The sequence below is a fragment of the Alosa alosa genome, unplaced genomic scaffold, assembly GCF_017589495.1.
Source record: "Alosa alosa isolate M-15738 ecotype Scorff River unplaced genomic scaffold, AALO_Geno_1.1 AALO_1.0_unplaced_591, whole genome shotgun sequence".
Lineage (NCBI taxonomy): Eukaryota > Metazoa > Chordata > Actinopteri > Clupeiformes > Clupeidae > Alosa > Alosa alosa.
In genome coordinates this window covers 1-9,826 of record NW_025962753.1, presented here as the reverse complement: position 1 = coordinate 9,826, position 9,826 = coordinate 1, and the positions used below count along the sequence as shown (strand labels likewise).

General features: G+C 38.7%; 14 non-coding genes across 14 annotated transcripts; all 14 read right to left on the bottom strand.

The window, feature by feature from the left end:
• Positions 1–20: 20 nt before the first annotated feature.
• On the bottom strand, positions 21–103 carry trnal-uaa. The gene has a single exon. It is a non-coding gene; the product is annotated as a tRNA-Leu (tRNA).
• A 746-nt stretch (positions 104–849) lies between these two features.
• Positions 850–932, bottom strand: trnal-uaa. Its single transcript has one exon. It is a non-coding gene; the product is annotated as a tRNA-Leu (tRNA).
• Positions 933–1,383: 451 nt separating this feature from the next.
• Positions 1,384–1,466, bottom strand: trnal-uaa. The gene has a single exon. It is a non-coding gene; the product is annotated as a tRNA-Leu (tRNA).
• A 441-nt stretch (positions 1,467–1,907) lies between these two features.
• On the bottom strand, positions 1,908–1,990 carry trnal-uaa. The gene has a single exon. It is a non-coding gene; the product is annotated as a tRNA-Leu (tRNA).
• Positions 1,991–2,755: 765 nt separating this feature from the next.
• On the bottom strand, positions 2,756–2,838 carry trnal-uaa. The gene has a single exon. It is a non-coding gene; the product is annotated as a tRNA-Leu (tRNA).
• A 228-nt stretch (positions 2,839–3,066) lies between these two features.
• trnal-uaa lies at positions 3,067–3,149 on the bottom strand. The gene has a single exon. It is a non-coding gene; the product is annotated as a tRNA-Leu (tRNA).
• Positions 3,150–3,600: 451 nt separating this feature from the next.
• On the bottom strand, positions 3,601–3,683 carry trnal-uaa. Its single transcript has one exon. It is a non-coding gene; the product is annotated as a tRNA-Leu (tRNA).
• A 1,092-nt stretch (positions 3,684–4,775) lies between these two features.
• Positions 4,776–4,858, bottom strand: trnal-uaa. Its single transcript has one exon. It is a non-coding gene; the product is annotated as a tRNA-Leu (tRNA).
• Positions 4,859–5,306: 448 nt separating this feature from the next.
• Positions 5,307–5,389, bottom strand: trnal-uaa. The gene has a single exon. It is a non-coding gene; the product is annotated as a tRNA-Leu (tRNA).
• Positions 5,390–6,143: 754 nt separating this feature from the next.
• trnal-uaa lies at positions 6,144–6,229 on the bottom strand. The gene has a single exon. It is a non-coding gene; the product is annotated as a tRNA-Leu (tRNA).
• A 451-nt stretch (positions 6,230–6,680) lies between these two features.
• trnal-uaa lies at positions 6,681–6,763 on the bottom strand. Its single transcript has one exon. It is a non-coding gene; the product is annotated as a tRNA-Leu (tRNA).
• Positions 6,764–7,548: 785 nt separating this feature from the next.
• On the bottom strand, positions 7,549–7,631 carry trnal-uaa. The gene has a single exon. It is a non-coding gene; the product is annotated as a tRNA-Leu (tRNA).
• Positions 7,632–8,073: 442 nt separating this feature from the next.
• trnal-uaa lies at positions 8,074–8,156 on the bottom strand. The gene has a single exon. It is a non-coding gene; the product is annotated as a tRNA-Leu (tRNA).
• Positions 8,157–9,378: 1,222 nt separating this feature from the next.
• trnal-uaa lies at positions 9,379–9,461 on the bottom strand. Its single transcript has one exon. It is a non-coding gene; the product is annotated as a tRNA-Leu (tRNA).
• Between the last annotated feature and the right edge of the window lie 365 nt (positions 9,462–9,826).

Genomic DNA, 9,826 nt, shown 5'->3' with positions numbered 1-9,826 from the left:
CTCTTCAGCATTAAGATAGTTACCAGGAGTGGGGTTCGAACCCACGAGGACATACGTCCATTGGATCTTAAGTCCAACGCCTTAACCACTCGGCCATCCTGGTGCTCAAACTTGAAAAATCAAGTGATGACATCATTGTCATGTACCTATAGCAACCATTTTAAGTCAAAGAAATCGTTTGTACAAAAGAGGACATTTGACTTATATATCTGAGTATGTCTCTCTTGATGGAGATGTCATTCTATCAAGAGGGCCTTTATCGATCCCGGGTAGAACATGCGGCACGTGCGGTTAAGAAGCTTCTGTGTTGTTGTTTTTGTATTTTGCAGGACTGCATTGGAATTTTTGTGTGTACAAAAAAAATTATAATTCTGCTTGTGGTTTGGGCTGTGGCAGCACATGTTGTGCTTTGAAGGAGGACCTATAACATTGGCGACAATGAACCAGAGCCACAGATGTATGGCATGATGAACATGAAAGTAATGGTGTGTTAGTTGCAATTCAATAATCAGGGTTGTCCCAGCCTCTGCACCATTAAGATAGTTACCAGGAGTGGGGTTCGAACCCACAAGGACATACGTCCATTGGATCTTAAGTCTAACGTCTTAACCACTCGGCCATCCTGGTGCAAAAACTTGAAAAATCAAGTGATGACATCATTGTCATGTACCTATAGCAACCATTTTAAGTCAATGAAATCGTTTGTACAAAAGGACATTTGACTTATATATCTGAGTATGTCTCTCTTGATGGAGATGTCATTCTATCAAGAGGGCCTTTATCGATAATGGTGTGTTAGTTGCAATTCAATAATCAGGGTTGTCCCAGCCTCTGCACCATTAAGATAGTTACCAGGAGTGGGGTTCGAACCCACGAGGACATACGTCCATTGGATCTTAAGTCCAACGCCTTCACCACTCGGCCATCCTGGTGCTTGCACCTGTAAACACAAGTGATGAGATCATTATCATGTTATGTATAAACCATTTTGAACCATGTTTTTTATTGTCACTTGTAAACCCTTAGCTCATAAGACTTTTTATTCCTAATAGATTTTGGCTTGAGATATTTTTTGTAATTGACCTTTACATTTTGTTATAATTAATTTCCATTTTAGAGAAATTAGTTATTAATTTCTTGGCCTTAAATTTGACTTTTTTGGGGGAAATGTTGTAGCCTAAAGAACCATTTGTACAAAAAGGACATTTGATGACTGTTATATGTGAGTTAATCCCTCTTGATGTAGAGGTTTTTCCACTAATGTTTAATGCCGCCTTTAGTTTTGATATTTCCATTTATGAGTAATTATAATCCACAGAGAAGCAGTTGCATTTAATTCGTCAGGCTCATCACGGCAGTGTCACTCTTCAGCATTAAGATAGTTACCAGGAGTGGGGTTCGAACCCACGAGGACATACGTCCATTGGATCTTAAGTCCAACGCCTTAACCACTCGGCCATCCTGGTGCTCAAACTTGAAAAATCAAGTGATGACATCATTGTCATGTACCTATAGCAACCATTTTAAGTCAAAGAAATCGTTTGTACAAAAGAGGACATTTGACTTATATATCTGAGTATGTCTCTCTTGATGGAGATGTCATTCTATCAAGAGGGCCTTTATCGATCCCGGGTAGAACATGCGGCACGTGCGGTTAAGCAGCTTCTGTGTTGTTGTTTTTGTATTTTGCAGGACTGCATTGGAATTTTTGTGTGTGTACAAAAAATTATAATTCTGCTTGTGGTTTGGGCTGTGGCAGCACATGTTGTGCTTTGAAGGAGGACCTATAACATTGGCCACAATGAACCAGAGCCACAGATGTATGGCATGATGAACATGAAAGTAATGGTGTGTTAGTTGCAATTCAATAATCAGGGTTGTCCCAGCCTCTGCACCATTAAGATAGTTACCAGGAGTGGGGTTCGAACCCACGAGGACATACGTCCATTGGATCTTAAGTCCAACGCCTTAACCACTCGGCCATCCTGGTGCAAAAACTTGAAAAATCAAGTGATGACATCATTGTCATGTACCTATAGCAACCATTTTAAGTCAAAGAAATCGTTTGTACAAAAGAGGACATTTGACTTATATATCTGAGTATGTCTCTCTTGATGGAGATGTCATTCTATCAAGAGGGCCTTTATCGATAATGGTGTGTTGGTTGCAATTCAATAATCAGGGTTGTCCCAGCCTCTGCACCATTAAGATAGTTACCAGGAGTGGGGTTCGAACCCAATAATCACCCAGGACATTAAGATCCATTGGATCTTAAGTCCAACGCCTTAACCCAACGCCATCCTGGTCCTGGTGCTTGCACCTGTAAACACAAGTGATGAGATCATTATCATGTTATGTATAAACCATTTTGAACCATGTTTTTTATTGTCACTTGTAAACCCTTAGCTCATAAGACTTTTTATTCCTAATAGATTTTGGCTTGAGATATTTTTTGTAATTGACCTTTACATTTTGTTATAATTAATTTCCATTTTAGAAAATTAGTTATTAATTTCTTGGCCTTAAATTTGACTTTTTTTGGGGAAATGTTGTAGCCTAAAGAACCATTTGTACAAAAGGACATTTGATGACTGTTATATGTGAGTTAATCCCTCTTGATGTAGAGGTTTTTCCACTAATGTTTAATGCCATTTTTTAGTTTTGAACCATTTATGAGTAATTATAATCCACAGAGAAGCAGTTGCATTTAATTAATCAGGCTCATCCCAGTGTCACTCTTCAGCATTAAGATAGTTACCAGGAGTGGGGTTCGAACCCACGAGGACATCCGTCCATTGGATCTTAAGTCCAACGCCTTAACCACTCGGCCATCCTGGTGCAAAAACTTGAAAAATCAAGTGATGACATCATTGTCATGTACCTATAGCAACCATTTTAAGTCAATGAAATCGTTTGTACAAAAGAGGACATTTGACTTATATATCTGAGTATGTCTCTCTTTTGGGCTGGAGATGTCATTCTATCAAGAGGGCCTTTATCGATAATGGTGTGTTAGTTGCAATTCAATAATCAGGGTTGTCCCAGCCTCTGCACCATTAAGATAGTTACCAGGAGTGGGGTTCGAACCCACGAGGACATACGTCCATTGGATCTTAAGTCCAACGCCTTCACCACTCGGCCATCCTGGTGCTTGCACCTGTAAACACAAGTGATGAGATCATTATCATGTTATGTATAAACCATTTTGAACCATGTTTTTTATTGTCACTTGTAAACCCTTAGCTCATAAGACTTTTTATTCCTAATAGATTTTGGCTTGAGATATTTTTTGTAATTGACCTTTACATTTTGTTATAATTAATTTCCATTTTAGAGAAATTAGTTATTAATTTCTTGGCCTTAAATTTGACTTTTTTGTGGGAAATGTTGTAGCCTAAAGAACCATTTGTACAAAAAGGACATTTGATGACTGTTATATGTGAGTTAATCCCTCTTGATGTAGAGGTTTTTCCACTAATGTTTAATGCCGCCTTTAGTTTTGATATTTCCATTTATGAGTAATTATAATCCACAGAGAAGCAGTTGCATTTAATTCGTCAGGCTCATCACGGCAGTGTCACTCTTCAGCATTAAGATAGTTACCAGGAGTGGGGTTCGAACCCACGAGGACATACGTCCATTGGATCTTAAGTCCAACGCCTTAACCACTCGGCCATCCTGGTGCTCAAACTTGAAAAATCAAGTGATGACATCATTGTCATGTACCTATAGCAACCATTTTAAGTCAAAGAAATCGTTTGTACAAAAGAGGACATTTGACTTATATATCTGAGTATGTCTCTCTTGATGGAGATGTCATTCTATCAAGAGGGCCTTTATCGATCCCGGTAGAACATGCACGCAGTTGCGGTTAAGCAGCTTCTGTGTTGTTGTTTTGTATTTTGCAGGACTGCATTGGAATTTTTGTGTGTGTACAAAAAATTATAATTCTGCTTGTGGTTTGGGCTGTGGCAGCACATGTTGTGCTTTGAAGGAGGACCTATAACATTGGCGACAATGAACCAGAGCCACAGATGTATGGCATGATGAACATGAAAGTAATGGTGTGTTAGTTGCAATTCAATAATCAGGGTTGTCCCAGCCTCTGCACCATTAAGATAGTTACCAGGAGTGGGGTTCGAACCCACAAGGACATACGTCCATTGGATCTTAAGTCTAACGTCTTAACCACTCGGCCATCCTGGTGCAAAAACTTGAAAAATCAAGTGATGACATCATTGTCATGTACCTATAGCAACCATTTTAAGTCAAAGAAATCGTTTGTACAAAAGAGGACATTTGACTTATATATCTGAGTATGTCTCTCTTGATGGAGATGTCATTCTATCAAGAGGGCCTTTATCTTTTGTCGATAATGGTGTGTTGGTTGCAATTCAATTGGAAATCAGGGTTGTCCCAGCCTCTGCAGCATTAAGATAGTTACCAGGAGTGGGGTTCAGACCCAGATGAGGATGAACATGAAAGTAATGGTTGGATCTTAAGTCCAACGCCTTAACCACTAGGCCATCCTGGTGCTTGCAAACTTGAAAAATCAAGTGATGACATCATTGTCATGTTGAAAAATATATGACATCCATTTTAACCATTTTAAGTCAATGAAATCGTTTGTACAAAAGAGGACATTTGACTTATATATCTGAGTATGTCTCTCTTGATGGAGATGTCATTCTATCAAGAGGGCCTTTATCGATAATGGTGTGTTAGTTGCAATTCAATAATCAGGGTTGTCCCAGCCTCTGCACCATTAAGATAGTTACCAGGAGTGGGGTTCGAACCCACGAGGACATACGTCCATTGGATCTTAAGTCCAACGCCTTAACCACTCGGCCATCCTGGTGCTTGCACCTGTAAACACAAGTGATGAGATCATTATCATGTTATGTATAAACCATTTTGAACCATGTTTTTATTGTCACTTGTAAACCCTTAGCTCATAAGACTTTTATTCCTAATAGATTTTGGCTTGAGATATTTTTTGTAATTGACCTTTACATTTTGTTATAATTAATTTCCATTTTAGAGAAATTAGTTATTAATTTCTTGGCCTTAAATTTGACTTTTTTGGGGGAAATGTTGTAGCCTAAAGAACCATTTGTACAAAAAGGACATTTGATGACTGTTATATGTGAGTTAATCCCTCTTGATGTAGAGGTTTTTCCACTAGTGTTTAATGCAATTTTAGTTTTAATATTTCCATTTATGAGTAATTATAATCCACAGAGAAGCAGTTGCATTTAATTCGTCAGGCTCATCACGGCAGTGTCACTCTTCAGCATTAAGATAGTTACCAGGAGTGGGGTTCGAACCCACGAGGACATACGTCCATTGGATCTTAAGTCCAACGCCTTAACCACTCGGCCATCCTGGTGCTCAAACTTGAAAAATCAAGTGATGACATCATTGTCATGTACCTATAGCAACCATTTTAAGTCAAAGAAATCGTTTGTACAAAAAGAGGACATTTGACTTATATATCTGAGTATGTCTCTCTTGATGGAGATGTCATTCTATCAAGAGGGCCTTTATCGATCCCGGTAGAACATGCGGCACGTGTCCGGTTAAGAAGCTTCTGTGTTGTTGTTTTTGTATTTTGCAGGACTGCATTGGAATTTTTGTGTGTGTACAAAAAATTATAATTCTGCTTGTGGTTTGGGCTGTGGCAGCACATGTTGTGCTTTGCTTTGAAGGAGGACCTATAACATTGGCCAAATGAACCAGAGCCACAGATGTATGGCATGATGAACATGAAAGTAATGGTGTGTTAGTTGCAATTCAATAATCAGGGTTGTCCCAGCCTCTGCACCATTAAGATAGTTACCAGGAGTGGGGTTCGAACCCACAAGGACATACGTCCATTGGATCTTAAGTCTAACGTCTTAACCACTCGGCCATCCTGGTGCAAAAACTTGAAAAATCAAGTGATGACATCATTGTCATGTACCTATAGCAACCATTTTAAGTCAATGAAATCGTTTGTACAAAAGAGGACATTTGACTTATATATCTGAGTATGTCTCTCTTGATGGAGATGTCATTCTATCAAGAGGGCCTTTATCGATAATGGTGTGTTGGTTGCAATTCAATAATCAGGGTTGTCCCAGCCTCTGCACCATTAAGATAGTTACCAGGAGTGGGGTTCGAACCCACGAGGACATACGTCCCATTGGATCTTAAGTCCAACGCCTTCACCACTTTCGGCCATCCTGGTGCTTGCACCTGTAAACACAAGTGATGAGATCATTATCATGTTATGTATAAACCATTTTGAACCATGTTTTTTATTGTCACTTGTAAACCCTTAGCTCATAAGACTTTTTATTCCTAATAGATTTTGGCTTGAGATATTTTTTGTAATTGACCTTTACATTTTGTTATAATTAATTTCCATTTTAGAGAAATTAGTTATTAATTTCTTGGCCTTAAATTTGACTTTTTTGGGGGAAATGTTGTAGCCTAAAGAACCATTTGTACAAAAAGGACATTTGATGACTGTTATATGTGAGTTAATCCCTCTTGATGTAGAGGTTTTTCCACTAATGTTTAATGCCGCCTTTAGTTTTGATATTTCCATTTATGAGTAATTATAATCCACAGAGAAGCAGTTGCATTTAATTCGTCAGGCTCATCACGGCAGTGTCACTCTTCAGCATTAAGATAGTTACCAGGAGTGGGGTTCGAACCCACGAGGACATCCGTCCATTGGATCTTAAGTCCAACGCCTTAACCACTCGGCCATCCTGGTGCAAAAACTTGAAAAATCAAGTGATGACATCATTGTCATGTACTTATAGCAACCATTTTAAGTCAATGAAATCGTTTGTACAAAAGAGGACATTTGACTTATATATCTGAGTATGTCTCTCTTGATGGAGATGTCATTCTATCAAGAGGGCCTTTATCGATAATGGTGTGTTAGTTGCAATTCAATAATCAGGGTTGTCCCAGCCTCTGCACCATTAAGATAGTTACCAGGAGTGGGGTTCGAACCCACGAGGACATTGGCCATTGATTTTAAGTCCAACGCCTTCACCACTGGCCATCCTGGTGCTTGCAATCTGTAAATTAAGATAGTTACAGGAGTGGGGTTCAAGTGATGATCTTAAGATCATTATCATGTTATGTATAAACCATTTTGAACCATGTTTTTTATTGTCACTTGTAAACCCTTAGCTCATAAGACTTTTTATTCCTAATAGATTTTGGCTTGAGATATTTTTTGTAATTGACCTTTACATTTTGTTATAATTAATTTCCATTTTAGAGAAATTAGTTATTAATTTCTTGGCCTTAAATTTGACTTTTTTGGGGGAAATGTTGTAGCCTAAAGAACCATTTGTACAAAAAGGACATTTGATGACTGTTATATGTGAGTTAATCCCTCTTGATGTAGAGGTTTTTCCACTAATGTTTAATGCTGCCTTTAATTTTGATATTTCCATTTATGAGTAATTATAATCCACAGAGAAGCAGTTGCATTTAATTCGTCAGGCTCATCACGGCAGTGTCACTCTTCAGCATTAAGATAGTTACCAGGAGTGGGGTTCGAACCCACGAGGACATACGTCCATTGGATCTTAAGTCCAACGCCTTAACCACTCGGCCATCCTGGTGCTCAAACTCGAAAAAATCAAGTGATGACATCATTGTCATGTACCTATAGCAACCATTTTAAGTCAAAGAAATCGTTTGTACAAAAGAGGACATTTGACTTATATATCTGAGTATGTCTCTCTTGATGGAGATGTCATTCTATCAAGAGGGCCTTTATCGATCCCGGGTAGAACATGCGGCACGTGCGGTTAAGCAGCTTCTGTGTTGTTGTTTTTGTATTTTGCAGGACTGCATTGGAATTTTTGTGTGTGTACAAAAAATTATAATTCTGCTTGTGGTTTGGGCTGTGGCAGCACATGTTGTGCTTTGAAGGAGGACCTATAACATTGGCGACAATGAACCAGAGCCACAGATGTATGGCATGATGAACATGAAAGTAATGGTGTGTTAGTTGCAATTCAATAATCAGGGTTGTCCCAGCCTCTGCACCATTAAGATAGTTACCAGGAGTGGGGTTCGAACCCACAAGGACATACGTCCATTGGATCTTAAGTCCAACGCCTTAACCACTCGGCCATCCTGGTGCAAAAACTTGAAAAATCAAGTGATGACATCATTGTCATGTACCTATAGCAACCATTTTAAGTCAATGAAATCGTTTGTACAAAAGAGGACATTTGACTTATATATCTGAGTTTCTCTCTTGATGGAGATGTCATTCTATCAAGAGGGCCTTTATCGATAATGGTGTGTTGGTTGCAATTCAATAATCAGGGTTGTCCCAGCCTCTGCATATTAAGATAGTTACCAGGAGTGGGGGACATTCCCATTGAACCCACGAGGGACATCCTGGTGCTTGCACCTGTCCATTGGATCTTAAGTCCATTTTGAACCATGTTTTTTATTGTCTTAACCAAGACTTTATTCCTAATAGATTTTGCCATGGAGATGTCAAATTCTATCATTTGTACAGATATACCTATGTAGGCCCATTTTAAGTCCAAGAGAAAGTCCAAAATTAAGATAGTTACCATTTGACTTACATATCAGTTAACCACTGGCCATCCTGGTGCTCAAACTGGATGACATCATTGTCATGTACCTATAGCAACCATTTTAAGTCAAAGAAATCGTTTGTACAAAAGGGACATTTGACTTATATATCTGAGTATGTCTCTCTTGATGGAGATGTCATTCTATCAAGAGGGCCTTTATCGATCCCGGGTAGAACATGCGGCACGTGCGGTTAAGAAGCTTCTGTGTTGTTGTTTTTGTATTTTGCAGGACTGCATTGGAATTTTTGTGTGTGTACAAAAAATTATAATTCTGCTTGTGGTTTGGGCTGTGGCAGCACATGTTGTGCTTTGAAGGAGGACCTATAACATTGGCGACAATGAACCAGAGCCACAGATGTATGGCATGATGAACATGAAAGTAATGGTGTGTTAGTTGCAATTCAATAATCAGGGTTGTCCCAGCCTCTGCACCATTAAGATAGTTACCAGGAGTGGGGTTCGAACCCACAAGGACATACGTCCATTGGATCTTAAGTCTAACGTCTTAACCACTCGGCCATCCTGGTGCAAAAACTTGAAAAATCAAGTGATGACATCATTGTCATGTACCTATAGCAACCATTTTAAGTCAATGAAATCGTTTGTACAAAAGAGGACATTTGACTTATATATCTGAGTATGTCTCTCTTGATGGAGATGTCATTCTATCAAGAGGGCCTTTATCGATAATGGTGTGTTAGTTGCAATTCAATAATCAGGGTTGTCCCAGCCTCTGCACCATTAAGATAGTTACCAGGAGTGGGGTTCGAACCCACGAGGACATACGTCCATTGGATCTTAAGTCCAACGCCTTCACCACTCGGCCATCCTGGTGCTTGCACCTGTAAACACAAGTGATGAGATCATTATCATGTTATGTATAAACCATTTTGAACCATGTTTTTTATTGTCACTTGTAAACCCTTAGCTCATAAGACTTTTTATTCCTAATAGATTTTGGCTTGAGATATTTTTTGTAATTGACCTTTACATTTTGTTATAATTAATTTCCATTTTAGAGAAATTAGTTATTAATTTCTTGGCCTTAAATTTGACTTTTTTGGGGGAAATGTTGTAGCCTAAAGAACCATTTGTACAAAAAAAAAGACATTTGATGACTGTTATATGTGAGTTAATCCCTCTTGATGTAGAGGTTTTTCCACTAATGTTTAATGCCACCTTTAGTTTTGATATTTCCA